This window comes from Gasterosteus aculeatus, chromosome 2 (assembly GCF_964276395.1).
Source record: "Gasterosteus aculeatus chromosome 2, fGasAcu3.hap1.1, whole genome shotgun sequence".
Classification (NCBI taxonomy): Eukaryota; Metazoa; Chordata; class Actinopteri; order Perciformes; family Gasterosteidae; genus Gasterosteus; species Gasterosteus aculeatus.
This window is the reverse complement of record NC_135689.1, coordinates 21,241,971-21,266,019: the sequence shown is the minus strand read 5'-3', so window position 1 is coordinate 21,266,019 and position 24,049 is coordinate 21,241,971. Positions and strand designations below refer to the sequence as shown.

Sequence of the window (24,049 nt, the reverse complement as noted above, 5' to 3'; positions counted from 1 at the left end):
GCAGGTGCTGATTTAGACTATTCCATAGTGATGATGGTCAATGCCTGATGAATCTGTTGGTTCAAGACCTTCTCCAAAGTACTTCTGCAAAGACAAAAGGGCAATACCAGTGGTGGATTGAGCCAAGGTTTCTTTAGTGTAGCGGTGGTATCACGTTCGCCTAACATAGAAAAGGTCCATAGTTTGAAACTGGGCGGAAACACTGTCCATTTGACCTGCTTTCTCTGGAGCGGGGAATCTTCTTGCAACTGGTCAATAAAAAGACAGCTCTTCCAGGCTGCGCATAAGGCCACTGATGAAGCCAACCGATTGGCATCATCTGAGAAATGTCCTCCGGCATGCATTCGTTTGATTCAGCACTTCTTTGACAACATTGTCACACTTTTGCTAAGTGACAGAAGTGTGACAATCTGGACTCATGCTTTTAGCAACAGTCTGTTCAGGACCTGTAGTTTCAGTAGTAAAATAGTGTTAATCAGCATGAGTTGTGTTGCATAGGACAGGAGAAGCCAAGGAGAGTGAAAAGTTTGTAGTTGCCTTTTGAAAAGAAGCTCCCCGTCAGGGAATCGAACCCTGGTCTTCTGCGTGACAAGCAGAGATACTGTCCACTATACTAACGAGGAGTGTATTGGAAAATTGTCTGGCAGCCTCAACTTCGGTCTTAAGAGGAAGTATGCACTTGAACTGCGTCCATTTGGGCGGATACTCACTCCAGGCCGAGTTTGTTCTATCCTCCACTCCCTGGCTGAAAACCACAACCTCATACATGCAGGTGCTTATTTAGACTGTTCCATAGTGACGATGGTCAATGCCTGATAAATCTGTTAGTTCAAGACCTTCTCCAAAGTACTTCTGCAAAGACAAAAGGGCAATACCAGTGGTGGATTGAGCCAAGGTTTCTTTAGTGTAGCGGTGGTATCACGTTCGCCTAACATAGGAAAGGTCCCCAGTGTGAAACTGGGCCTGAAACACTGTCCATTTGTCCTGCTTTCTCTGCAGCGGTGGCTCTTCTTGCAACTGGTCAATAAAAGGACAGCTCTTCCAGGCTGCGCATAAGGCCACTGATGAAGCCAACCGATTGGCATCATCTGAGAGATGTCCTCCTGCATGCATTCGTTTGATTCAGCACTTCTTTGACAACATTGTCACAGTTTCGCTAAGTGATAGAAGTGTGACAATCTGGAGTCTTGCTTTTAGCAACAGTCTGTTCAGGACCTGTAGTTTCAGTAGTAAAATAGTGTTAATCAGCATGAGTTGTGTTGCATAGGACAGGAGAAGCCAAGGAGAGTGAAAAGTTTGTAGTTGCCTTTTGAAAAGAAGCTCCCCGTCAGGGAATCGAACCCTGGTCTTCTGCGTGACAAGCAGAGATACTGTCCACTATACTAACGAGGAGTGCATCTGAAAATTGTCTGGCAGCCTCAACTTCGGTCTTAAGAGGAAGTATGCACTTGAACTGCGTCCATTTGGGCGGATACTCACTCCAGGCCGAGTTTGTTCTATCCTCCACTCCCTGGCTGAAAACCACAACCTCATACATGCAGGTGCTTATTTAGACTGTTCCATAGTGACGATGGTCAATGCCTGATGAATCTGTTAGTTCAAGACCTTCTCCAAAGTACTTCTGCAAAGACAAAAGGGCAATACCAGTGGTGGATTGAGCCGAGGTTTCTTTAGTGTAGCGGTGGTATCACGTTCGCCTAACATAGGAAAGGTCCCCAGTGTGAAACTGGGCGGAAACACTGTCCATTTGACCTGCTTTCTCTGGAGCGGGGAATCTTCTTGCAACTGGTCAATAAAAAGACAGCTCTTCCAGGCTGCGCATAAGGCCACTGATGAAGCCAACCGATTGGCATCATCTGAGAAATGTCCTCCGGCATGCATTCGTTTGATTCAGCACTTCTTTGACAACATTGTCACACTTTTGCTAAGTGACAGAAGTGTGACAATCTGGACTCATGCTTTTAGCAACAGTCTGTTCAGGACCTGTAGTTTCAGTAGTAAAATAGTGTTAATCAGCATGAGTTGTGTTGCATAGGACAGGAGAAGCCAAGGAGAGTGAAAAGTTTGTAGTTGCCTTTTGAAAAGAAGCTCCCCATCAGGGAATCGAACCCTGGTCTTCTGCGTGACAAGCAGAGATACTGTCCACTATACTAACGAGGAGTGTATTGGAAAATTGTCTGGCAGCCTCAACTTCGGTCTTAAGAGGAAGTATGCACTTGAACTGCGTCCATTTGGGCGGATACTCACTCCAGGCCGAGTTTGTTCTATCCTCCACTCCCTGGCTGAAAACCACGACCTCATACATGCAGGTGCTTATTTAGACTGTTCCATAGTGACGATGGTCAATGCCTGATGAATCTGTTAGTTCAAGACCTTCTCCAAAGTACTTCTGCAAAGACAAAAGAGCAATACCAGTTGTGGATTGAGCAAACGTTTCTTTAGTGTAGCGGTGGTATCACGTTCGCCTAACATAGGAAAGGTCCCCAGTTTGAAACTGGGCGGAAACACTGTCCATTTGTCCTGCCTTCTCTGCAGCGGTGGATCTTCTTGCAACTGGTCAATAAAAGGACAGCTCTTCCAGGCTGCGCATAAGGCCACTAATGAAGCCAACCGATTGGCATCATCTGAGAGATGTCCTCCTGCATGCATTCGTTTGATTCAGCACTTCTTTGACAATATTGTCACACTTTTGCTAAGTGACAGAAGTGTGACTATCTGGAGTCATGCTTTTAGCAACAGTCTGTTCAGGACCTGTAGTTTCAGTAGTAAAATAGTGTTAATCAGCATGAGTTGTGTTGCATAGGACAGGAGAAGCCAAGGAGAGTGAACAGTTTGTAGTTGCCTTTTGAAAAGAAGCTCCCCGTCAGGGAATCGAACCCTGGTCTTCTGCGTGACAAGCAGAGATACTGTCCACTATACTAACGAGGAGTGCATCTGAAAATTGTCTGGCAGCCTCAACTTCGGTCTTAACAGGAAGTATGCACTTGAACTGTGTCCATTTGGGCGGATACTCACTCCAGGCCGAGTTTGTTCTATCCTCCACTCCCTGGCTGAAAACCACAACCTCATACATGCAGGTGCTGATTTAGACTATTCCATAGTGATGATGGTCAATGCCTGATGAATCTGTTGGTTCAAGACCTTCTCCAAAGTACTTCTGCAAAGACAAAAGGGCAATACCAGTTGTGGATTGAGCCGAGATTTCTTTAGTGTCGCGGTGGTATCACGTTCGCCTAACGTAGGAAAGGTCCATAGTTTGAAACTGGGCGGAAACACTGTCCATTTGACCTGCTTTCTCTGGAGCGGGGAATCTTCTTGCAACTGGTCAATAAAAAGACAGCTCTTCCAGGCTGCGCATAAGGCCACTGATGAAGCCAACCGATTGGCATCATCTGAGAAATGTCCTCCGGCATGCATTCGTTTGATTCAGCACTTCTTTGACAATATTGTCACACTTTTGCTAAGTGACAGAAGTGTGACTATCTGGACTCATGCTTTTAGCAACAGTCTGTTCAGGACCTGTAGTTTCAGTAGTAAAATAGTGTTAATCAGCATGAGTTGTGTTGCATAGGACAGGAGAAGCCAAGGAGAGTGAAAAGTTTGTAGTTGCCTTTTGAAAAGAAGCTCCCCGTCAGGGAATCGAACCCTGGTCTTCTGCGTGACAAGCAGAGATACTGTCCACTATACTAACGAGGAGTGTATTGGAAAATTGTCTGGCAGCCTCAACTTCGGTCTTAAGAGGAAGTATGCACTTGAACTGCGTCCATTTGGGCGGATACTCACTCCAGGCCGAGTTTGTTCTATCCTCCACTCCCTGGCTGAAAACCACAACCTCCTACATGCAGGTGCTGATTTAGACTGTTCCATAGTGATGATGGTCAATGCCTGATGAATTTGTTAGTTCAAGACCTTCTCCAAAGTACTTCTGCAAAGACAAAAGAGCAATACCAGTTGTGGATTGAGCAAACGTTTCTTTAGTGTAGCGGTGGTATCACGTTCGCCTAACATAGGAAAGGTCCCCAGTTTGAAACTGGGCGGAAACACTGTCCATTTGTCCTGCCTTCTCTGCAGCGGTGGCTCTACTTGCAACTGGTCAATAAAAGGACAGCTCTTCCAGGCTGCGCATTAGGCCACTAATGAAGCCATCCGATTGGCATCATCTGAGAGATGTCCTCCTGCATGCATTCGTTGGATTCAGCACTTCTTTGACAACATTGTCACACTTTTGCTAAGTGACAGAAGTGTGACAATCTGGACTCATGCTTTTAGCAACAGTCTGTTCAGGACCTGTAGTTTCAGTAGTAAAATAGCGTTAATCAGCATGAGTTGTGTTGCATAGGACAGGAGAAGCCAAGGAGAATGAAAAGTTTGTAGTTGCCATTTGAAAAGAAGCTCCCCGTCAGGGAATCGAACCCTGGTCTTCTGCGTGACAAGCAGAGATACTGTCCACTATACTAACGAGGAGTGTATCTGAAAATTTTCTGGCATCCTCAACTTCGGTCTTAAGAGGAAGTATGCACTTGAACTGTGTCCGTTTGGGCGGATACTCACTCCAGGCCGAGTTTGTTCTATCCTCCACTCCCTGGCTTCTCCTGTCACATAAGCACATGCAGGTGCTTATTTAGACTGTTCCATAGTGACGATGGTCAATGCCTGATGAATCTGTTAGTTCAAGACCTTCTCCAAAGTACTTCTGCAAAGACAAAAGGGCAATACCAGTGGTGGATTGAGCCGAGGTTTCTTTAGTGTAGCGGTGGTATCACGTTCGCCTAACATAGGAAAGGTCCCCAGTGTGAAACTGGGCCTGAAACACTGTCCATTTGTCCTGCTTTCTCTGCAGCGGTGGCTCTTCTTGCAACTGGTCAATAAAAAACAGCTCTTCCAGGCTGCGCATAAGGCCACTGATCAAGCCAACCGATTGGCATCATCTAAGAGATGTCCTCCTGCATGCATTCGTTTGATTCAGCACTTCTTTGACAACATTGTCACAGTTTCGCTAAGTGATAGAAGTGTGACAATCTGGAGTCTTGCTTTTAGCAACAGTCTGTTCAGGACCTGTAGTTTCAGTAGTAAAGTAGTGATAATCAGCATGAGTTGTGTTGCATAGGACAGGAGAAGCCAAGGTGAGTGAACAGTTTGTGGTTGCCTTTGAAAAGACGCTCCCCGTCAGGGAATCGAACCCTGGTCTTCTGCGTGACAAGCAGAGATACTGTCCATTATACTAACGAGGAGTGCATCTGAAAATTGTCTGGCAGCCTCAACTTCGGTCTTAAGAGGAAGTATGGACTTGAACTGTGTCCATTTGGGCGGATACTCACTCCAGGCCGAGTTTGTTCTATCCTCCACTCCCTGGCTGAAAACCACGACCTCATACATGCAGGTGCTGATTTAGACTGTTCCATAGTGACGATGGTCAATGCCTGATGAATCTGTTAGTTCAAGACCTTCTCCAAAGTACTTCTGCAAAGACAAAAGGGCAATACCAGTGGTGGATTGAGCCGAGGTTTCTTTAGTGTAGCGGTGGTATCACGTTCGCCTAACATAGGAAAGGTCCCCAGTGTGAAACTGGGCCTGAAACACTGTCCATTTGTCCTGCTTTCTCTGCAGCGGTGGCTCTTCTTGCAACTGGTCAATAAAAGGACAGCTCTTCCAGGCTGCGCATAAGGCCACTAATGAAGCCAACCGATTGGCATCATCTGAGAGATGTCCTCCTGCATGCATTCGTTTGATTCAGCACTTCTTTGACAATATTGTCACACTTTTGCTAAGTGACAGAAGTGTGACTATCTGGACTCATGCTTTTAGCAACAGTCTGTTCAGGACCTGTAGTTTCAGTAGTAAAATAGTGTTAATCAGCATGAGTTGTGTTGCATAGGACAGGAGAAGCCAAGGAGAGTGAAAAGTTTGTAGTTGCCTTTTGAAAAGAAGCTCCCCGTCAGGGAATCGAACCCTGGTCTTCTGCGTGACAAGCAGAGATACTGTCCACTATACTAACGAGGAGTGCATCTGAAAATTGTCTGGCAGCCTCAACTTCGGTCTTAAGAGGAAGTATGCACTTGAACTGTGTCCATTTGGGCGGATACTCACTCCAGGCCGAGTTTGTTCTATCCTCCACTCCCTGGCTGAAAACCACAACCTCATACATGCAGGTGCTGATTTAGACTATTCCATAGTGATGATGGTCAATGCCTGATGAATCTGTTGGTTCAAGACCTTCTCCAAAGTACTTCTGCAAAGACAAAAGGGCAATACCAGTTGTGGATTGAGCCGAGATTTCTTTAGTGTCGCGGTGGTATCACGTTCGCCTAACGTAGGAAAGGTCCATAGTTTGAAACTGGGCGGAAACACTGTCCATTTGACCTGCTTTCTCTGGAGCGGGGAATCTTCTTGCAACTGGTCAATAAAAAGACAGCTCTTCCAGGCTGCGCATAAGGCCACTGATGAAGCCAACCGATTGGCATCATCTGAGAAATGTCCTCCGGCATGCATTCGTTTGATTCAGCACTTCTTTGACAATATTGTCACACTTTTGCTAAGTGACAGAAGTGTGACTATCTGGACTCATGCTTTTAGCAACAGTCTGTTCAGGACCTGTAGTTTCAGTAGTAAAATAGTGTTAATCAGCATGAGTTGTGTTGCATAGGACAGGAGAAGCCAAGGAGAGTGAAAAGTTTGTAGTTGCCTTTTGAAAAGAAGCTCCCCGTCAGGGAATCGAACCCTGGTCTTCTGCGTGACAAGCAGAGATACTGTCCACTATACTAACGAGGAGTGTATTGGAAAATTGTCTGGCAGCCTCAACTTCGGTCTTAAGAGGAAGTATGCACTTGAACTGCGTCCATTTGGGCGGATACTCACTCCAGGCCGAGTTTGTTCTATCCTCCACTCCCTGGCTGAAAACCACAACCTCCTACATGCAGGTGCTGATTTAGACTGTTCCATAGTGATGATGGTCAATGCCTGATGAATTTGTTAGTTCAAGACCTTCTCCAAAGTACTTCTGCAAAGACAAAAGAGCAATACCAGTTGTGGATTGAGCAAACGTTTCTTTAGTGTAGCGGTGGTATCACGTTCGCCTAACATAGGAAAGGTCCCCAGTTTGAAACTGGGCGGAAACACTGTCCATTTGTCCTGCCTTCTCTGCAGCGGTGGCTCTTCTTGCAACTGGTCAATAAAAGGACAGCTCTTCCAGGCTGCGCATTAGGCCACTAATGAAGCCATCCGATTGGCATCATCTGAGAGATGTCCTCCTGCATGCATTCGTTGGATTCAGCACTTCTTTGACAACATTGTCACACTTTTGCTAAGTGACAGAAGTGTGACAATCTGGACTCATGCTTTTAGCAACAGTCTGTTCAGGACCTGTAGTTTCAGTAGTAAAATAGCGTTAATCAGCATGAGTTGTGTTGCATAGGACAGGAGAAGCCAAGGAGAATGAAAAGTTTGTAGTTGCCATTTGAAAAGAAGCTCCCCGTCAGGGAATCGAACCCTGGTCTTCTGCGTGACAAGCAGAGATACTGTCCACTATACTAACGAGGAGTGTATCTGAAAATTTTCTGGCATCCTCAACTTCGGTCTTAAGAGGAAGTATGCACTTGAACTGTGTCCATTTGGGCGGATACTCACTCCAGGCCGAGTTTGTTCTATCCTCCACTCCCTGGCTTCTCCTGTCACATAAGCACATGCAGGTGCTTATTTAGACTGTTCCATAGTGACGATGGTCAATGCCTGATGAATCTGTTAGTTCAAGACCTTCTCCAAAGTACTTCTGCAAAGACAAAAGGGCAATACCAGTGGTGGATTGAGCCGAGGTTTCTTTAGTGTAGCGGTGGTATCACGTTCGCCTAACATAGGAAAGGTCCCCAGTTTGAAACTGGGCGGAAACACTGTCCATTTGTCCTGCCTTCTCTGCAGCGGTGGCTCTTCTTGCAACTGGTCAATAAAAGGACAGCTCTTCCAGGCTGCGCATTAGGCCACTAATGAAGCCATCCGATTGGCATCATCTGAGAGATGTCCTCCTGCATGCATTCGTTGGATTCAGCACTTCTTTGACAACATTGTCACACTTTTGCTAAGTGACAGAAGTGTGACAATCTGGACTCATGCTTTTAGCAACAGTCTGTTCAGGACCTGTAGTTTCAGTAGTAAAATAGCGTTAATCAGCATGAGTTGTGTTGCATAGGACAGGAGAAGCCAAGGAGAATGAAAAGTTTGTAGTTGCCATTTGAAAAGAAGCTCCCCGTCAGGGAATCGAACCCTGGTCTTCTGCGTGACAAGCAGAGATACTGTCCACTATACTAACGAGGAGTGTATCTGAAAATTTTCTGGCATCCTCAACTTCGGTCTTAAGAGGAAGTATGCACTTGAACTGTGTCCGTTTGGGCGGATACTCACTCCAGGCCGAGTTTGTTCTATCCTCCACTCCCTGGCTTCTCCTGTCACATAAGCACATGCAGGTGCTTATTTAGACTGTTCCATAGTGACGATGGTCAATGCCTGATGAATCTGTTAGTTCAAGACCTTCTCCAAAGTACTTCTGCAAAGACAAAAGGGCAATACCAGTGGTGGATTGAGCCGAGGTTTCTTTAGTGTAGCGGTGGTATCACGTTCGCCTAACATAGGAAAGGTCCCCAGTGTGAAACTGGGCCTGAAACACTGTCCATTTGTCCTGCTTTCTCTGCAGCGGTGGCTCTTCTTGCAACTGGTCAATAAAAAACAGCTCTTCCAGGCTGCGCATAAGGCCACTGATCAAGCCAACCGATTGGCATCATCTAAGAGATGTCCTCCTGCATGCATTCGTTTGATTCAGCACTTCTTTGACAACATTGTCACAGTTTCGCTAAGTGATAGAAGTGTGACAATCTGGAGTCTTGCTTTTAGCAACAGTCTGTTCAGGACCTGTAGTTTCAGTAGTAAAGTAGTGATAATCAGCATGAGTTGTGTTGCATAGGACAGGAGAAGCCAAGGTGAGTGAACAGTTTGTGGTTGCCTTTGAAAAGACGCTCCCCGTCAGGGAATCGAACCCTGGTCTTCTGCGTGACAAGCAGAGATACTGTCCATTATACTAACGAGGAGTGCATCTGAAAATTGTCTGGCAGCCTCAACTTCGGTCTTAAGAGGAAGTATGGACTTGAACTGTGTCCATTTGGGCGGATACTCACTCCAGGCCGAGTTTGTTCTATCCTCCACTCCCTGGCTGAAAACCACGACCTCATACATGCAGGTGCTGATTTAGACTGTTCCATAGTGACGATGGTCAATGCCTGATGAATCTGTTAGTTCAAGACCTTCTCCAAAGTACTTCTGCAAAGACAAAAGGGCAATACCAGTGGTGGATTGAGCCGAGGTTTCTTTAGTGTAGCGGTGGTATCACGTTCGCCTAACATAGGAAAGGTCCCCAGTGTGAAACTGGGCCTGAAACACTGTCCATTTGTCCTGCTTTCTCTGCAGCGGTGGCTCTTCTTGCAACTGGTCAATAAAAGGACAGCTCTTCCAGGCTGCGCATAAGGCCACTAATGAAGCCAACCGATTGGCATCATCTGAGAGATGTCCTCCTGCATGCATTCGTTTGATTCAGCACTTCTTTGACAATATTGTCACACTTTTGCTAAGTGACAGAAGTGTGACTATCTGGACTCATGCTTTTAGCAACAGTCTGTTCAGGACCTGTAGTTTCAGTAGTAAAATAGTGTTAATCAGCATGAGTTGTGTTGCATAGGACAGGAGAAGCCAAGGAGAGTGAAAAGTTTGTAGTTGCCTTTTGAAAAGAAGCTCCCCGTCAGGGAATCGAACCCTGGTCTTCTGCGTGACAAGCAGAGATACTGTCCACTATACTAACGAGGAGTGCATCTGAAAATTGTCTGGCAGCCTCAACTTCGGTCTTAAGAGGAAGTATGCACTTGAACTGTGTCCATTTGGGCGGATACTCACTCCAGGCCGAGTTTGTTCTATCCTCCACTCCCTGGCTGAAAACCACAACCTCATACATGCAGGTGCTGATTTAGACTATTCCATAGTGATGATGGTCAATGCCTGATGAATCTGTTGGTTCAAGACCTTCTCCAAAGTACTTCTGCAAAGACAAAAGGGCAATACCAGTTGTGGATTGAGCCGAGATTTCTTTAGTGTCGCGGTGGTATCACGTTCGCCTAACGTAGGAAAGGTCCATAGTTTGAAACTGGGCGGAAACACTGTCCATTTGACCTGCTTTCTCTGGAGCGGGGAATCTTCTTGCAACTGGTCAATAAAAAGACAGCTCTTCCAGGCTGCGCATAAGGCCACTGATGAAGCCAACCGATTGGCATCATCTGAGAAATGTCCTCCGGCATGCATTCGTTTGATTCAGCACTTCTTTGACAATATTGTCACACTTTTGCTAAGTGACAGAAGTGTGACTATCTGGACTCATGCTTTTAGCAACAGTCTGTTCAGGACCTGTAGTTTCAGTAGTAAAATAGTGTTAATCAGCATGAGTTGTGTTGCATAGGACAGGAGAAGCCAAGGAGAGTGAAAAGTTTGTAGTTGCCTTTTGAAAAGAAGCTCCCCGTCAGGGAATCGAACCCTGGTCTTCTGCGTGACAAGCAGAGATACTGTCCACTATACTAACGAGGAGTGTATTGGAAAATTGTCTGGCAGCCTCAACTTCGGTCTTAAGAGGAAGTATGCACTTGAACTGCGTCCATTTGGGCGGATACTCACTCCAGGCCGAGTTTGTTCTATCCTCCACTCCCTGGCTGAAAACCACAACCTCCTACATGCAGGTGCTGATTTAGACTGTTCCATAGTGATGATGGTCAATGCCTGATGAATTTGTTAGTTCAAGACCTTCTCCAAAGTACTTCTGCAAAGACAAAAGAGCAATACCAGTTGTGGATTGAGCAAACGTTTCTTTAGTGTAGCGGTGGTATCACGTTCGCCTAACATAGGAAAGGTCCCCAGTTTGAAACTGGGCGGAAACACTGTCCATTTGTCCTGCCTTCTCTGCAGCGGTGGCTCTTCTTGCAACTGGTCAATAAAAGGACAGCTCTTCCAGGCTGCGCATTAGGCCACTAATGAAGCCATCCGATTGGCATCATCTGAGAGATGTCCTCCTGCATGCATTCGTTGGATTCAGCACTTCTTTGACAACATTGTCACACTTTTGCTAAGTGACAGAAGTGTGACAATCTGGACTCATGCTTTTAGCAACAGTCTGTTCAGGACCTGTAGTTTCAGTAGTAAAATAGCGTTAATCAGCATGAGTTGTGTTGCATAGGACAGGAGAAGCCAAGGAGAATGAAAAGTTTGTAGTTGCCATTTGAAAAGAAGCTCCCCGTCAGGGAATCGAACCCTGGTCTTCTGCGTGACAAGCAGAGATACTGTCCACTATACTAACGAGGAGTGTATCTGAAAATTTTCTGGCATCCTCAACTTCGGTCTTAAGAGGAAGTATGCACTTGAACTGTGTCCATTTGGGCGGATACTCACTCCAGGCCGAGTTTGTTCTATCCTCCACTCCCTGGCTTCTCCTGTCACATAAGCACATGCAGGTGCTTATTTAGACTGTTCCATAGTGACGATGGTCAATGCCTGATGAATCTGTTAGTTCAAGACCTTCTCCAAAGTACTTCTGCAAAGACAAAAGGGCAATACCAGTGGTGGATTGAGCCGAGGTTTCTTTAGTGTAGCGGTGGTATCACGTTCGCCTAACATAGGAAAGGTCCCCAGTGTGAAACTGGGCCTGAAACACTGTCCATTTGTCCTGCTTTCTCTGCAGCGGTGGCTCTTCTTGCAACTGGTCAATAAAAGGACAGCTCTTCCAGGCTGCGCATAAGGCCACTGATGAAGCCAACCGATTGGCATCATCTGAGAGATGTCCTCCTGCATGCATTCGTTTGATTCAGCACTTCTTTGACAACATTGTCACAGTTTCGCTAAGTGATAGAAGTGTGACAATCTGGAGTCTTGCTTTTAGCAACAGTCTGTTCAGGACCTGTAGTTTCAGTAGTAAAATAGTGTTAATCAGCATGAGTTGTGTTGCATAGGACAGGAGAAGCCAAGGTGAGTGAACAGTTTGTGGTTGCCTTTTGAAAAGACGCTCCCCGTCAGGGAATCGAACCCTGGTCTTCTGCGTGACAAGCAGAGATACTGTCCACTATACTAACGAGGAGTGCATCTGAAAATTGTCTGGCAGCCTCAACTTCGGTCTTAAGAGGAAGTATGGACTTGAACTGTGTCCATTTGGGCGGATACTCACTCCAGGCCGAGTTTGTTCTATCCTCCACTCCCTGGCTGAAAACCACGACCTCATACATGCAGGTGCTGATTTAGACTGTTCCATAGTGATGATGGTCAATGCCTGATGAATCTGTTAGTTCAAGACCTTCTCCAAAGTACCTCTGCAAAGACAAAAGAGCAATACCAGTTGTGGATTGAGCAAACGTTTCTTTAGTGTAGCGGTGGTATCACGTTCGCCTAACATAGGAAAGGTCCCCAGTTTGAAACTGGGCGGAAACACTGTCCATTTGTCCTGCCTTCTCTGCAGCGGTGGATCTTCTTGCAACTGGTCAATAAAAGGACAGCTCTTCCAGGCTGCGCATAAGGCCACTGATGAAGCCAACCGATTGGCATCATCTGAGAGATGTCCTCCTGCATGCATTCGTTGGATTCAGCACTTCTTTGACAACATTGTCACACTTTTGCTAAGTGACAGAAGTGTGACAATCTGGACTCATGCTTTTAGCAACAGTCTGTTCAGGACCTGTAGTTTCAGTAGTAAAATAGTGTTAATCAGCATGAGTTGTGTTGCATAGGACAGGAGAAGCCAAGGAGAGTGAAAAGTTTGTAGTTGCCTTTTGAAAAGAAGCTCCCCGTCAGGGAATCGAACCCTGGTCTTCTGCGTGACAAGCAGAGATACTGTCCACTATACTAACGAGAATGTATCTGAAAATTGTCTGGCAGCCTCAACTTCGGTCTTAAGAGGAAGTATGCACTTGAACTGCGTCCATTTGGGCGGATACTCACTCCAGGCCGAGTTTGATCTATCCTCCACTCCCTGGCTGAAAACCACGACCTCATACATGCAGGTGCTGATTTAGACTATTCCACAGTGATGATGGTCAATGCCTGATGAATCTTTTAGTTCAAGACCTTCTCCAAAGTACTTCTGCAAAGACAAAAGGGCAATACCAGTCGTGGATTGAGCCGAGATTTCTTTAGTGTCGCGGTGGTATCACGTTCGCCTAACGTAGGAAAGGTCCATAGTTTGAAACTAGGCGGAAACACTGTCCATTTGTCCTGCCTTCTCTGCAGCGGGTAATCTTCTTGCAACTGGTCAATAAAAAACAGCTCTTCCAGGCTGCGCATAAGGCCACTGATGAAGCCAACCGATTGGCATCATCTGAGAGATGTCCTCCTGCATGCATTCGTTTGATTCAGCACTTCTTTGACAACATTGTCACAGTTTCGCTAAGTGATAGAAGTGTGACAATCTGGAGTCTTGCTTTTAGCAACAGTCTGTTCAGGACCTGTAGTTTCAGTAGTAAAATAGTGTTAATCAGCATGAGTTGTGTTGCATAGGACAGGAGAAGCCAAGGTGAGTGAACAGTTTGTGGTTGCCTTTTGAAAAGACGCTCCCCGTCAGGGAATCGAACCCTGGTCTTCTGCGTGACAAGCAGAGATACTGTCCACTATACTAACGAGGAGTGCATCTGAAAATTGTCTGGCAGCCTCAACTTCGGTCTTAACAGGAAGTATGGACTTGAACTGTGTCCATTTGGGCGGATACTCACTCCAGGCCGAGTTTGTTCTATCCTCCACTCCCTGGCTGAAAACCACGACCTCATACATGCAGGTGCTTATTTAGACTGTTCCATAGTGACGATGGTCAATGCCTGATGAATCTGTTAGTTCAAGACCTTCTCCAAAGTACTTCTACAAAGACAAAAGGGCAATACCAGTGGTGGATTGAGCCGAGGTTTCTTTAGTGTAGCGGTGGTATCACGTTCGCCTAACATAGGAAAGGTCCCCAGTGTGAAACTGGGCCTGAAACACTGTCCATTTGTCCTGCTTTCTCTGCAGCGGTGGCTCTTCTTGCAACTGGTCAATAAAAGGACAGCTCTTCCAGGCTGCGCATAAGGCCACTAATGAAGCCAACCGATTGGCATCATCTGAGAGATGTCCTCCTGCATGCATTCGTTTGATTCAGCACTTCTTTGACAATATTGTCACACTTTTGCTAAGTGACAGAAGTGTGACTATCTGGACTCATGCTTTTAGCAACAGTCTGTTCAGGACCTGTAGTTTCAGTAGTAAAATAGTGTTAATCAGCATGAGTTGTGTTGCATAGGACAGGAGAAGCCAAGGAGAGTGAAAAGTTTGTAGTTGCCTTTTGAAAAGAAGCTCCCCGTCAGGGAATCGAACCCTGGTCTTCTGCGTGACAAGCAGAGATACTGTCCACTATACTAACGAGGAGTGCATCTGAAAATTGTCTGGCAGCCTCAACTTCGGTCTTAAGAGGAAGTATGCACTTGAACTGTGTCCATTTGGGCGGATACTCACTCCAGGCCGAGTTTGTTCTATCCTCCACTCCCTGGCTGAAAACCACAACCTCATACATGCAGGTGCTGATTTAGACTATTCCATAGTGATGATGGTCAATGCCTGATGAATCTGTTGGTTCAAGACCTTCTCCAAAGTACTTCTGCAAAGACAAAAGGGCAATACCAGTGGTGGATTGAGCCAAGGTTTCTTTAGTGTAGCGGTGGTATCACGTTCGCCTAACATAGAAAAGGTCCATAGTTTGAAACTGGGCGGAAACACTGTCCATTTGACCTGCTTTCTCTGCAGCGGGGAATCTTCTTGCAACTGGTCAATAAAAAGACAGCTCTTCCAGGCTGCGCATAAGGCCACTGATGAAGCCAACCGATTGGCATCATCTGAGAAATGTCCTCCGGCATGCATTCGTTTGATTCAGCACTTCTTTGACAACATTGTCACACTTTTGCTAATTGACAGAAGTGTGACAATCTGGACTCATGCTTTTAGCAACAGTCTGTTCAGGACCTGTAGTTTCAGTAGTAAAATAGTGTTAATCAGCATGAGTTGTGTTGCATAGGACAGGAGAAGCCAAGGAGAGTGAAAAGTTTGTAGTTGCCTTTTGAAAAGAAGCTCCCCGTCAGGGAATCGAACCCTGGTCTTCTGCGTGACAAGCAGAGATACTGTCCACTATACTAACGAGGAGTGTATCTGAAAATTGTCTGGCAGCCTCAACTTCGGTCTTAAGAGGAAGTATGCACTTGAACTGCGTCCATTTGGGCGGATACTCACTCCAGGCCGAGTTTGTTCTATCCTCCACTCCCTGGCTGAAAACCACAACCTCCTACATGCAGGTGCTGATTTAGACTGTTCCATAGTGATGATGGTCAATGCCTGATGAATCTGTTAGTTCAAGACCTTCTCCAAAGTACTTCTGCAAAGACAAAAGGGCAATACCAGTGGTGGATTGAGCCAAGGTTTCTTTAGTGTAGCGGTGGTATCACGATCGCCTAACATAGGAAAGGTCCTCAGTTTGAAACTGGGCATAAACACTGTCCATTTGTCCTGCCTTCTCTGCAGCGGTGGCTCTTCTTGCAACTGGTCAATAAAAGGACAGCTCTTCCAGGCTGCGCATTAGGCCACTAATGAAGCCATCCGATTGGCATCATCTGAGAGATGTCCTCCTGCATGCATTCGTTGGATTCAGCACTTCTTTGACAACATTGTCACACTTTTGCTAAGTGACAGAAGTGTGACAATCTGGACTCATGCTTTTAGCAACAGTCTGTTCAGGACCTGTAGTTTCAGTAGTAAAATAGCGTTAATCAGCATGAGTTGTGTTGCATAGGACAGGAGAAGCCAAGGAGAATGAAAAGTTTGTAGTTGCCATTTGAAAAGAAGCTCCCCGTCAGGGAATCGAACCCTGGTCTTCTGCGTGACAAGCAGAGATACTGTCCACTATACTAACGAGGAGTGTATCTGAAAATTTTCTGGCATCCTCAACTTCGGTCTTAAGAGGAAGTATGCACTTGAACTGCGTCCATTTGGGCGGATACTCACTCCAGGCCGAGTTTGATCTATCCTCCACTCCCTGGCTGAAAACCACGACCTCATACATGCAGGTGCTGATTTAGACTATTCCACAGTGATGATGGTCAATGCCTGATGAATCTTTTAGTTCAAGACCTTCTCCAAAGTACTTCTGCAAAGACAAAAGGGCAATACCAGTGGTGGATTGAGCCGAGATTTCTTTAGTGTCGCGGTGGTATCACGTTCGCCTAACGTAGGAAAGGTCCATAGTTTGAAACTAGGCGGAAACACTGTCCATTTGTCCTGCCTTCTCTGCAGCGGGTAATCTTCTTGCAACTGGTCAATAAAAAACAGCTCTTCCAGGCTGCGCATAAGGCCACTGATGAAGCCAACCGATTGGCATCATCTGAGAGATGTCCTCCTGCATGCATTCGTTTGATTCAGCACTTCTTTGACAACATTGTCACAGTTTCGCTAAGTGATAGAAGTGTGACAATCTGGAGTCTTGCTTTTAGCAACAGTCTGTTCAGGACCTGTAGTTTCAGTAGTAAAATAGTGTTAATCAGCATGAGTTGTGTTGCATAGGACAGGAGAAGCCGAGGTGAGTGAACAGTTTGTGGTTGCCTTTTGAAAAGACGCTCCCCGTCAGGGAATCGAACCCTGGTCTTCTGCGTGACAAGCAGAGATACTGTCCACTATACTAACGAGGAGTGTATTGGAAAATTGTCTGGCAGCCTCAACTTCGGTCTTAAGAGGAAGTATGCACTTGAACTGCGTCCATTTGGGCGGATACTCACTCCAGGCCGAGTTTGTTCTATCCTCCACTCCCTGGCTGAAAACCACAACCTCCTACATGCAGGTGCTGATTTAGACTGTTCCATAGTGATGATGGTCAATGCCTGATGAATCTGTTAGTTCAAGACCTTCTCCAAAGTACTTCTGCAAAGACAAAAGGGCAATACCAGTGGTGGATTGAGCCGAGGTTTCTTTAGTGTAGCGGTGGTATCACGTTCGCCTAACATAGGAAAGGTCCCCAGTGTGAAACTGGGCCTGAAACACTGTCCATTTGTCCTGCTTTCTCTGCAGCGGTGGCTCTTCTTGCAACTGGTCAATAAAAGGACAGCTCTTCCAGGCTGCGCATAAGGCCACTAATGAAGCCAACCGATTGGCATCATCTGAGAGATGTCCTCCTGCATGCATTCGTTTGATTCAGCACTTCTTTGACAATATTGTCACACTTTTGCTAAGTGACAGAAGTGTGACTATCTGGACTCATGCTTTTAGCAACAGTCTGTTCAGGACCTGTAGTTTCAGTAGTAAAATAGTGTTAATCAGCATGAGTTGTGTTGCATAGGACAGGAGAAGCCAAGGAGAGTGAAAAGTTTGTAGTTGCCTTTTGAAAAGAAGCTCCCCGTCAGGGAATCGAACCCTGGTCTTCTGCGTGACAAGCAGAGATACTGTCCACTATACTAACGAGGAGTGCATCTGAAAATTGTCTGGCAGCCTCAACTTCGGTCTTAAGAGGAAGTATGCACTTGAACTGTGTCCATTTGGGCGGATACTCACTCCAGGCCGAGTTTGTTCTATCCTCCACTCCCTGGCTGAAAACCACAACCTCATACATGCAGGTGCTGATTTAGACTATTCCATAGTGATGATGGTCAATGCCTGATGAATCTGTTGGTTCAAGACCTTCTCCAAAGTACTTCTGCAAAGACAAAAGGGCAATACCAGTGGTGGATTGAGCCAAGGTTTCTTTAGTGTAGCGGTGGTATCACGTTCGCCTAACATAGAAAAGGTCCATAGTTTGAAACTGGGCGGAAACACTGTCCATTTGACCTGCTTTCTCTGCAGCGGGGAATCTTCTTGCAACTGGTCAATAAAAAGACAGCTCTTCCAGGCTGCGCATAAGGCCACTGATGAAGCCAACCGATTGGCATCATCTGAGAAATGTCCTCCGGCATGCATTCGTTTGATTCAGCACTTCTTTGACAACATTGTCACACTTTTGCTAATTGACAGAAGTGTGACAATCTGGACTCATGCTTTTAGCAACAGTCTGTTCAGGACCTGTAGTTTCAGTAGTAAAATAGTGTTAATCAGCATGAGTTGTGTTGCATAGGACAGGAGAAGCCAAGGAGAGTGAAAAGTTTGTAGTTGCCTTTTGAAAAGAAGCTCCCCGTCAGGGAATCGAACCCTGGTCTTCTGCGTGACAAGCGGAGATACTGTCCACTATACTAACGAGGAGTGTATCTGAAAATTGTCTGGCAGCCTCAACTTCGGTCTTAAGAGGAAGTATGCACTTGAACTGCGTCCATTTGGGCGGATACTCACTCCAGGCCGAGTTTGTTCTATCCTCCACTCCCTGGCTGAAAACCACAACCTCCTACATGCAGGTGCTGATTTAGACTGTTCCATAGTGATGATGGTCAATGCCTGATGAATCTGTTAGTTCAAGACCTTCTCCAAAGTACTTCTGCAAAGACAAAAGGGCAATACCAGTGGTGGATTGAGCCAAGGTTTCTTTAGTGTAGCGGTGGTATCACGATCGCCTAACATAGGAAAGGTCCTCAGTTTGAAACTGGGCATAAACACTGTCCATTTGTCCTGCCTTCTCTGCAGCGGTGGCTCTTCTTGCAACTGGTCAATAAAAGGACAGCTCTTCCAGGCTGCGCATTAGGCCACTAATGAAGCCATCCGATTGGCATCATCTGAGAGATGTCCTCCTGCATGCATTCGTTGGATTCAGCACTTCTTTGACAACATTGTCACACTTTTGCTAAGTGACAGAAGTGTGACAATCTGGACTCATGCTTTTAGCAACAGTCTGTTCAGGACCTGTAGTTTCAGTAGTAAAATAGCGTTAATCAGCATGAGTTGTGTTGCATAGGACAGGAGAAGCCAAGGAGAATGAAAAGTTTGTAGTTGCCATTTGAAAAGAAGCTCCCCGTCAGGGAATCGAACCCTGGTCTTCTGCGTGACAAGCAGAGATACTGTCCACTATACTAACGAGGAGTGTATCTGAAAATTTTCTGGCATCCTCAACTTCGGTCTTAAGAGGAAGTATGCACTTGAACTGCGTCCATTTGGGCGGATACTCACTCCAGGCCGAGTTTGATCTATCCTCCACTCCCTGGCTGAAAACCACGACCTCATACATGCAGGTGCTGATTTAGACTATTCCACAGTGATGATGGTCAATGCCTGATGAATCTTTTAGTTCAAGACCTTCTCCAAAGTACTTCTGCAAAGACAAAAGGGCAATACCAGTGGTGGATTGAGCCGAGATTTCTTTAGTGTCGCGGTGGTATCACGTTCGCCTAACGTAGGAAAGGTCCATAGTTTGAAACTAGGCGGAAACACTGTCCATTTGTCCTGCCTTCTCTGCAGCGGGTAATCTTCTTGCAACTGGTCAATAAAAAACAGCTCTTCCAGGCTGCGCATAAGGCCACTGATGAAGCCAACCGATTGGCATCATCTGAGAGATGTCCTCCTGCATGCATTCGTTTGATTCAGCACTTCTTTGACAACATTGTCACAGTTTCGCTAAGTGATAGAAGTGTGACAATCTGGAGTCTTGCTTTTAGCAACAGTCTGTTCAGGACCTGTAGTTTCAGTAGTAAAATAGTGTTAATCAGCATGAGTTGTGTTGCATAGGACAGGAGAAGCCAAGGTGAGTGAACAGTTTGTGGTTGCCTTTTGAAAAGACGCTCCCCGTCAGGGAATCGAACCCTGGTCTTCTGCGTGACAAGCAGAGATACTGTCCACTATACTAACGAGGAGTGTATTGGAAAATTGTCTGGCAGCCTCAACTTCGGTCTTAAGAGGAAGTATGCACTTGAACTGCGTCCATTTGGGCGGATACTCACTCCAGGCCGAGTTTGTTCTATCCTCCACTCCCTGGCTGAAAACCACAACCTCCTACATGCAGGTGCTGATTTAGACTGTTCCATAGTGATGATGGTCAATGCCTGATGAATCTGTTAGTTCAAGACCTTCTCCAAAGTACTTCTGCAAAGACAAAAGGGCAATACCAGTGGTGGATTGAGCCGAGGTTTCTTTAGTGTAGCGGTGGTATCACGTTCGCCTAACATAGGAAAGGTCCCCAGTGTGAAACTGGGCCTGAAACACTGTCCATTTGTCCTGCTTTCTCTGCAGCGGTGGCTCTTCTTGCAACTGGTCAATAAAAGGACAGCTCTTCCAGGCTGCGCATAAGGCCACTAATGAAGCCAACCGATTGGCATCATCTGAGAGATGTCCTCCTGCATGCATTCGTTTGATTCAGCACTTCTTTGACAATATTGTCACACTTTTGCTAAGTGACAGAAGTGTGACTATCTGGACTCATGCTTTTAGCAACAGTCTGTTCAGGACCTGTAGTTTCAGTAGTAAAATAGTGTTAATCAGCATGAGTTGTGTTGCATAGGACAGGAGAAGCCAAGGAGAGTGAACAGTTTGTAGTTGCCTTTTGAAAAGAAGCTCCCCGTCAGGGAATCGAACCCTGGTCTTCTGCGTGACAAGCAGAGATACTGTCCACTATACTAACGAGGAGTGCATCTGAAAATTGTCTGGCAGCCTCAACTTCGGTCTTAACAGGAAGTATGGACTTGAACTGTGTCCATTTGGGCGGATACTCACTCCAGGCCGAGTTTGTTCTATCCTCCACTCCCTGGCTGAAAACCACGACCTCATACATGCAGGTGCTTATTTAGACTGTTCCATAGTGACGATGGTCAATGCCTGATGAATCTTTTAGTTCAAGACCTTCTCCAAAGTACTTCTGCAAAGACAAAAGGGCAATACCAGTGGTGGATTGAGCCGAGATTTCTTTAGTGTCGCGGTGGTATCACGTTCGCCTAACGTAGGAAAGGTCCATAGTTTGAAACTAGGCGGAAACACTGTCCATTTGTCCTGCCTTCTCTGCAGCGGGTAATCTTCTTGCAACTGGTCAATAAAAAACAGCTCTTCCAGGCTGCGCATAAGGCCACTGATCAAGCCAACCGATTGGCATCATCTAAGAGATGTCCTCCTGCATGCATTCGTTTGATTCAGCACTTCTTTGACAACATTGTCACAGTTTCGCTAAGTGATAGAAGTGTGACAATCTGGAGTCTTGCTTTTAGCAACAGTCTGTTCAGGACCTGTAGTTTCAGTAGTAAAATAGTGATAATCAGCATGAGTTGTGTTGCATAGGACAGGAAAGGGCCAAGGTGAGTGAACAGTTTGTGGTTGCCTTTGAAAAGACGCTCCCCGTCAGGGAATCGAACCCTGGTCTTCTGCGTGACAAGCAGAGATACTGTCCATTATACTAACGAGGAGTGCATCTGAAAATTGTCTGGCAGCCTCAACTTCGGTCTTAAGAGGAAGTATGGACTTGAACTGTGTCCATTTGGGCGGATACTCACTCCAGGCCGAGTTTGTTCTATCCTCCACTCCCTGGCTGAAAACCACGACCTCATACATGCAGGTGCTGATTTAGACTGTTCCATAGTGACGATGGTCAATGCCTGATGAATCTGTTAGTTCAAGACCTTCTCCAAAGTACTTCTGCAAAGACAAAAGGGCAATACCAGTGGTGGATTGAGCCGAGGTTTCTTTAGTGTAGCGGTGGTATCACGTTCGCCTAACATAGGAAAGGTCCCCAGTGTGAAACTGGGCCTGAAACACTGTCCATTTGTCCTGCTTTCTCTGCAGCGGTGGCTCTTCTTGCAACTGGTCAATAAAAGGACAGCTCTTCCAGGCTGCGCATAAGGCCACTAATGAAGCCAACCGATTGGCATCATCTGAGAGATGTCCTCCTGCATGCATTCGTTTGATTCAGCACTTCTTTGACAATATTGTCACACTTTTGCTAAGTGACAGAAGTGTGACTATCTGGACTCATGCTTTTAGCAACAGTCTGTTCAGGACCTGTAGTTTCAGTAGTAAAATAGTGTTAATCAGCATGAGTTGTGTTGCATAGGACAGGAGAAGCCAAGGAGAGTGAAAAGTTTGTAGTTGCCTTTTGAAAAGAAGCTCCCCGTCAGGGAATCGAACCCTGGTCTTCTGCGTGACAAGCAGAGATACTGTCCACTATACTAACGAGGAGTGCATCTGAAAATTGTCTGGCAGCCTCAACTTCGGTCTTAAGAGGAAGTATGCACTTGAACTGTGTCCATTTGGGCGGATACTCACTCCAGGCCGAGTTTGTTCTATCCTCCACTCCCTGGCTGAAAACCACAACCTCATACATGCAGGTGCTGATTTAGACTATTCCATAGTGATGATGGTCAATGCCTGATGAATCTGTTGGTTCAAGACCTTCTCCAAAGTACTTCTGCAAAGACAAAAGGGCAATACCAGTGGTGGATTGAGCCAAGGTTTCTTTAGTGTAGCGGTGGTATCACGTTCGCCTAACATAGAAAAGGTCCATAGTTTGAAACTGGGCGGAAACACTGTCCATTTGACCTGCTTTCTCTGCAGCGGGGAATCTTCTTGCAACTGGTCAATAAAAAGACAGCTCTTCCAGGCTGCGCATAAGGCCACTGATGAAGCCAACCGATTGGCATCATCTGAGAAATGTCCTCCGGCATGCATTCGTTTGATTCAGCACTTCTTTGACAACATTGTCACACTTTTGCTAATTGACAGAAGTGTGACAATCTGGACTCATGCTTTTAGCAACAGTCTGTTCAGGACCTGTAGTTTCAGTAGTAAAATAGTGTTAATCAGCATGAGTTGTGTTGCATAGGACAGGAGAAGCCAAGGAGAGTGAAAAGTTTGTAGTTGCCTTTTGAAAAGAAGCTCCCCGTCAGGGAATCGAACCCTGGTCTTCTGCGTGACAAGCGGAGATACTGTCCACTATACTAACGAGGAGTGTATCTGAAAATTGTCTGGCAGCCTCAACTTCGGTCTTAAGAGGAAGTATGCACTTGAACTGCGTCCATTTGGGCGGATACTCACTCCAGGCCGAGTTTGTTCTATCCTCCACTCCCTGGCTGAAAACCACAACCTCCTACATGCAGGTGCTGATTTAGACTGTTCCATAGTGATGATGGTCAATGCCTGATGAATCTGTTAGTTCAAGACCTTCTCCAAAGTACTTCTGCAAAGACAAAAGGGCAATACCAGTGGTGGATTGAGCCAAGGTTTCTTTAGTGTAGCGGTGGTATCACGATCGCCTAACATAGGAAAGGTCCTCAGTTTGAAACTGGGCATAAACACTGTCCATTTGTCCTGCCTTCTCTGCAGCGGTGGCTCTTCTTGCAACTGGTCAATAAAAGGACAGCTCTTCCAGGCTGCGCATTAGGCCACTAATGAAGCCATCCGATTGGCATCATCTGAGAGATGTCCTCCTGCATGCATTCGTTGGATTCAGCACTTCTTTGACAACATTGTCACACTTTTGCTAAGTGACAGAAGTGTGACAATCTGGACTCATGCTTTTAGCAACAGTCTGTTCAGGACCTGTAGTTTCAGTAGTAAAATAGCGTTAATCAGCATGAGTTGTGTTGCATAGGACAGGAGAAGCCAAGGAGAATGAAAAGTTTGTAGTTGCCATTTGAAAAGAAGCTCCCCGTCAGGGAATCGAACCCTGGTCTTCTGCGTGACAAGCAGAGATACTGTCCACTATACTAACGAGGAGTGTATCTGAAAATTTTCTGGCATCCTCAACTTCGGTCTTAAGAGGAAGTATGCACTTGAACTGCGTCCATTTGGGCGGATACTCACTCCAGGCCGAGTTTGATCTATCCTCCACTCCCTGGCTGAAAACCACGACCTCATACATGCAGGTGCTGATTTAGACTATTCCACAGTGATGATGGTCAATGCCTGATGAATCTTTTAGTTCAAGACCTTCTCCAAAGTACTTCTGCAAAGACAAAAGGGCAATACCAGTGGTGGATTGAGCCGAGATTTCTTTAGTGTCGCGGTGGTATCACGTTCGCCTAACGTAGGAAAGGTCCATAGTTTGAAACTAGGCGGAAACACTGTCCATTTGTCCTGCCTTCTCTGCAGCGGGTAATCT

The 24,049-nt window shown here is 46.0% G+C and overlaps 20 non-coding genes across 20 annotated transcripts; all 20 read right to left on the bottom strand.

Moving 5' to 3' along the window:
- Nucleotides 1–551: 551 nt before the first annotated feature.
- On the bottom strand, nucleotides 552–623 carry trnad-guc (transfer RNA aspartic acid (anticodon GUC)). The gene has a single exon. It is a non-coding gene; the product is annotated as a tRNA-Asp (tRNA).
- A 697-nt stretch (nucleotides 624–1,320) lies between these two features.
- On the bottom strand, nucleotides 1,321–1,392 carry trnad-guc (transfer RNA aspartic acid (anticodon GUC)). The gene has a single exon. It is a non-coding gene; the product is annotated as a tRNA-Asp (tRNA).
- A 1,464-nt stretch (nucleotides 1,393–2,856) lies between these two features.
- Nucleotides 2,857–2,928, bottom strand: trnad-guc (transfer RNA aspartic acid (anticodon GUC)). Its single transcript has one exon. It is a non-coding gene; the product is annotated as a tRNA-Asp (tRNA).
- A 696-nt stretch (nucleotides 2,929–3,624) lies between these two features.
- On the bottom strand, nucleotides 3,625–3,696 carry trnad-guc (transfer RNA aspartic acid (anticodon GUC)). Its single transcript has one exon. It is a non-coding gene; the product is annotated as a tRNA-Asp (tRNA).
- A 696-nt stretch (nucleotides 3,697–4,392) lies between these two features.
- On the bottom strand, nucleotides 4,393–4,464 carry trnad-guc (transfer RNA aspartic acid (anticodon GUC)). The gene has a single exon. It is a non-coding gene; the product is annotated as a tRNA-Asp (tRNA).
- Nucleotides 4,465–5,928: 1,464 nt separating this feature from the next.
- On the bottom strand, nucleotides 5,929–6,000 carry trnad-guc (transfer RNA aspartic acid (anticodon GUC)). The gene has a single exon. It is a non-coding gene; the product is annotated as a tRNA-Asp (tRNA).
- Nucleotides 6,001–6,696: 696 nt separating this feature from the next.
- Nucleotides 6,697–6,768, bottom strand: trnad-guc (transfer RNA aspartic acid (anticodon GUC)). Its single transcript has one exon. It is a non-coding gene; the product is annotated as a tRNA-Asp (tRNA).
- Nucleotides 6,769–7,464: 696 nt separating this feature from the next.
- Nucleotides 7,465–7,536, bottom strand: trnad-guc (transfer RNA aspartic acid (anticodon GUC)). The gene has a single exon. It is a non-coding gene; the product is annotated as a tRNA-Asp (tRNA).
- Nucleotides 7,537–8,232: 696 nt separating this feature from the next.
- Nucleotides 8,233–8,304, bottom strand: trnad-guc (transfer RNA aspartic acid (anticodon GUC)). The gene has a single exon. It is a non-coding gene; the product is annotated as a tRNA-Asp (tRNA).
- Nucleotides 8,305–9,768: 1,464 nt separating this feature from the next.
- trnad-guc (transfer RNA aspartic acid (anticodon GUC)) lies at nucleotides 9,769–9,840 on the bottom strand. The gene has a single exon. It is a non-coding gene; the product is annotated as a tRNA-Asp (tRNA).
- A 696-nt stretch (nucleotides 9,841–10,536) lies between these two features.
- On the bottom strand, nucleotides 10,537–10,608 carry trnad-guc (transfer RNA aspartic acid (anticodon GUC)). The gene has a single exon. It is a non-coding gene; the product is annotated as a tRNA-Asp (tRNA).
- A 696-nt stretch (nucleotides 10,609–11,304) lies between these two features.
- trnad-guc (transfer RNA aspartic acid (anticodon GUC)) lies at nucleotides 11,305–11,376 on the bottom strand. The gene has a single exon. It is a non-coding gene; the product is annotated as a tRNA-Asp (tRNA).
- Nucleotides 11,377–12,073: 697 nt separating this feature from the next.
- On the bottom strand, nucleotides 12,074–12,145 carry trnad-guc (transfer RNA aspartic acid (anticodon GUC)). Its single transcript has one exon. It is a non-coding gene; the product is annotated as a tRNA-Asp (tRNA).
- A 1,462-nt stretch (nucleotides 12,146–13,607) lies between these two features.
- trnad-guc (transfer RNA aspartic acid (anticodon GUC)) lies at nucleotides 13,608–13,679 on the bottom strand. The gene has a single exon. It is a non-coding gene; the product is annotated as a tRNA-Asp (tRNA).
- Nucleotides 13,680–14,376: 697 nt separating this feature from the next.
- On the bottom strand, nucleotides 14,377–14,448 carry trnad-guc (transfer RNA aspartic acid (anticodon GUC)). The gene has a single exon. It is a non-coding gene; the product is annotated as a tRNA-Asp (tRNA).
- Nucleotides 14,449–15,144: 696 nt separating this feature from the next.
- Nucleotides 15,145–15,216, bottom strand: trnad-guc (transfer RNA aspartic acid (anticodon GUC)). The gene has a single exon. It is a non-coding gene; the product is annotated as a tRNA-Asp (tRNA).
- Nucleotides 15,217–15,912: 696 nt separating this feature from the next.
- Nucleotides 15,913–15,984, bottom strand: trnad-guc (transfer RNA aspartic acid (anticodon GUC)). Its single transcript has one exon. It is a non-coding gene; the product is annotated as a tRNA-Asp (tRNA).
- A 695-nt stretch (nucleotides 15,985–16,679) lies between these two features.
- On the bottom strand, nucleotides 16,680–16,751 carry trnad-guc (transfer RNA aspartic acid (anticodon GUC)). Its single transcript has one exon. It is a non-coding gene; the product is annotated as a tRNA-Asp (tRNA).
- A 697-nt stretch (nucleotides 16,752–17,448) lies between these two features.
- Nucleotides 17,449–17,520, bottom strand: trnad-guc (transfer RNA aspartic acid (anticodon GUC)). Its single transcript has one exon. It is a non-coding gene; the product is annotated as a tRNA-Asp (tRNA).
- Nucleotides 17,521–18,984: 1,464 nt separating this feature from the next.
- trnad-guc (transfer RNA aspartic acid (anticodon GUC)) lies at nucleotides 18,985–19,056 on the bottom strand. Its single transcript has one exon. It is a non-coding gene; the product is annotated as a tRNA-Asp (tRNA).
- Between the last annotated feature and the right edge of the window lie 4,993 nt (nucleotides 19,057–24,049).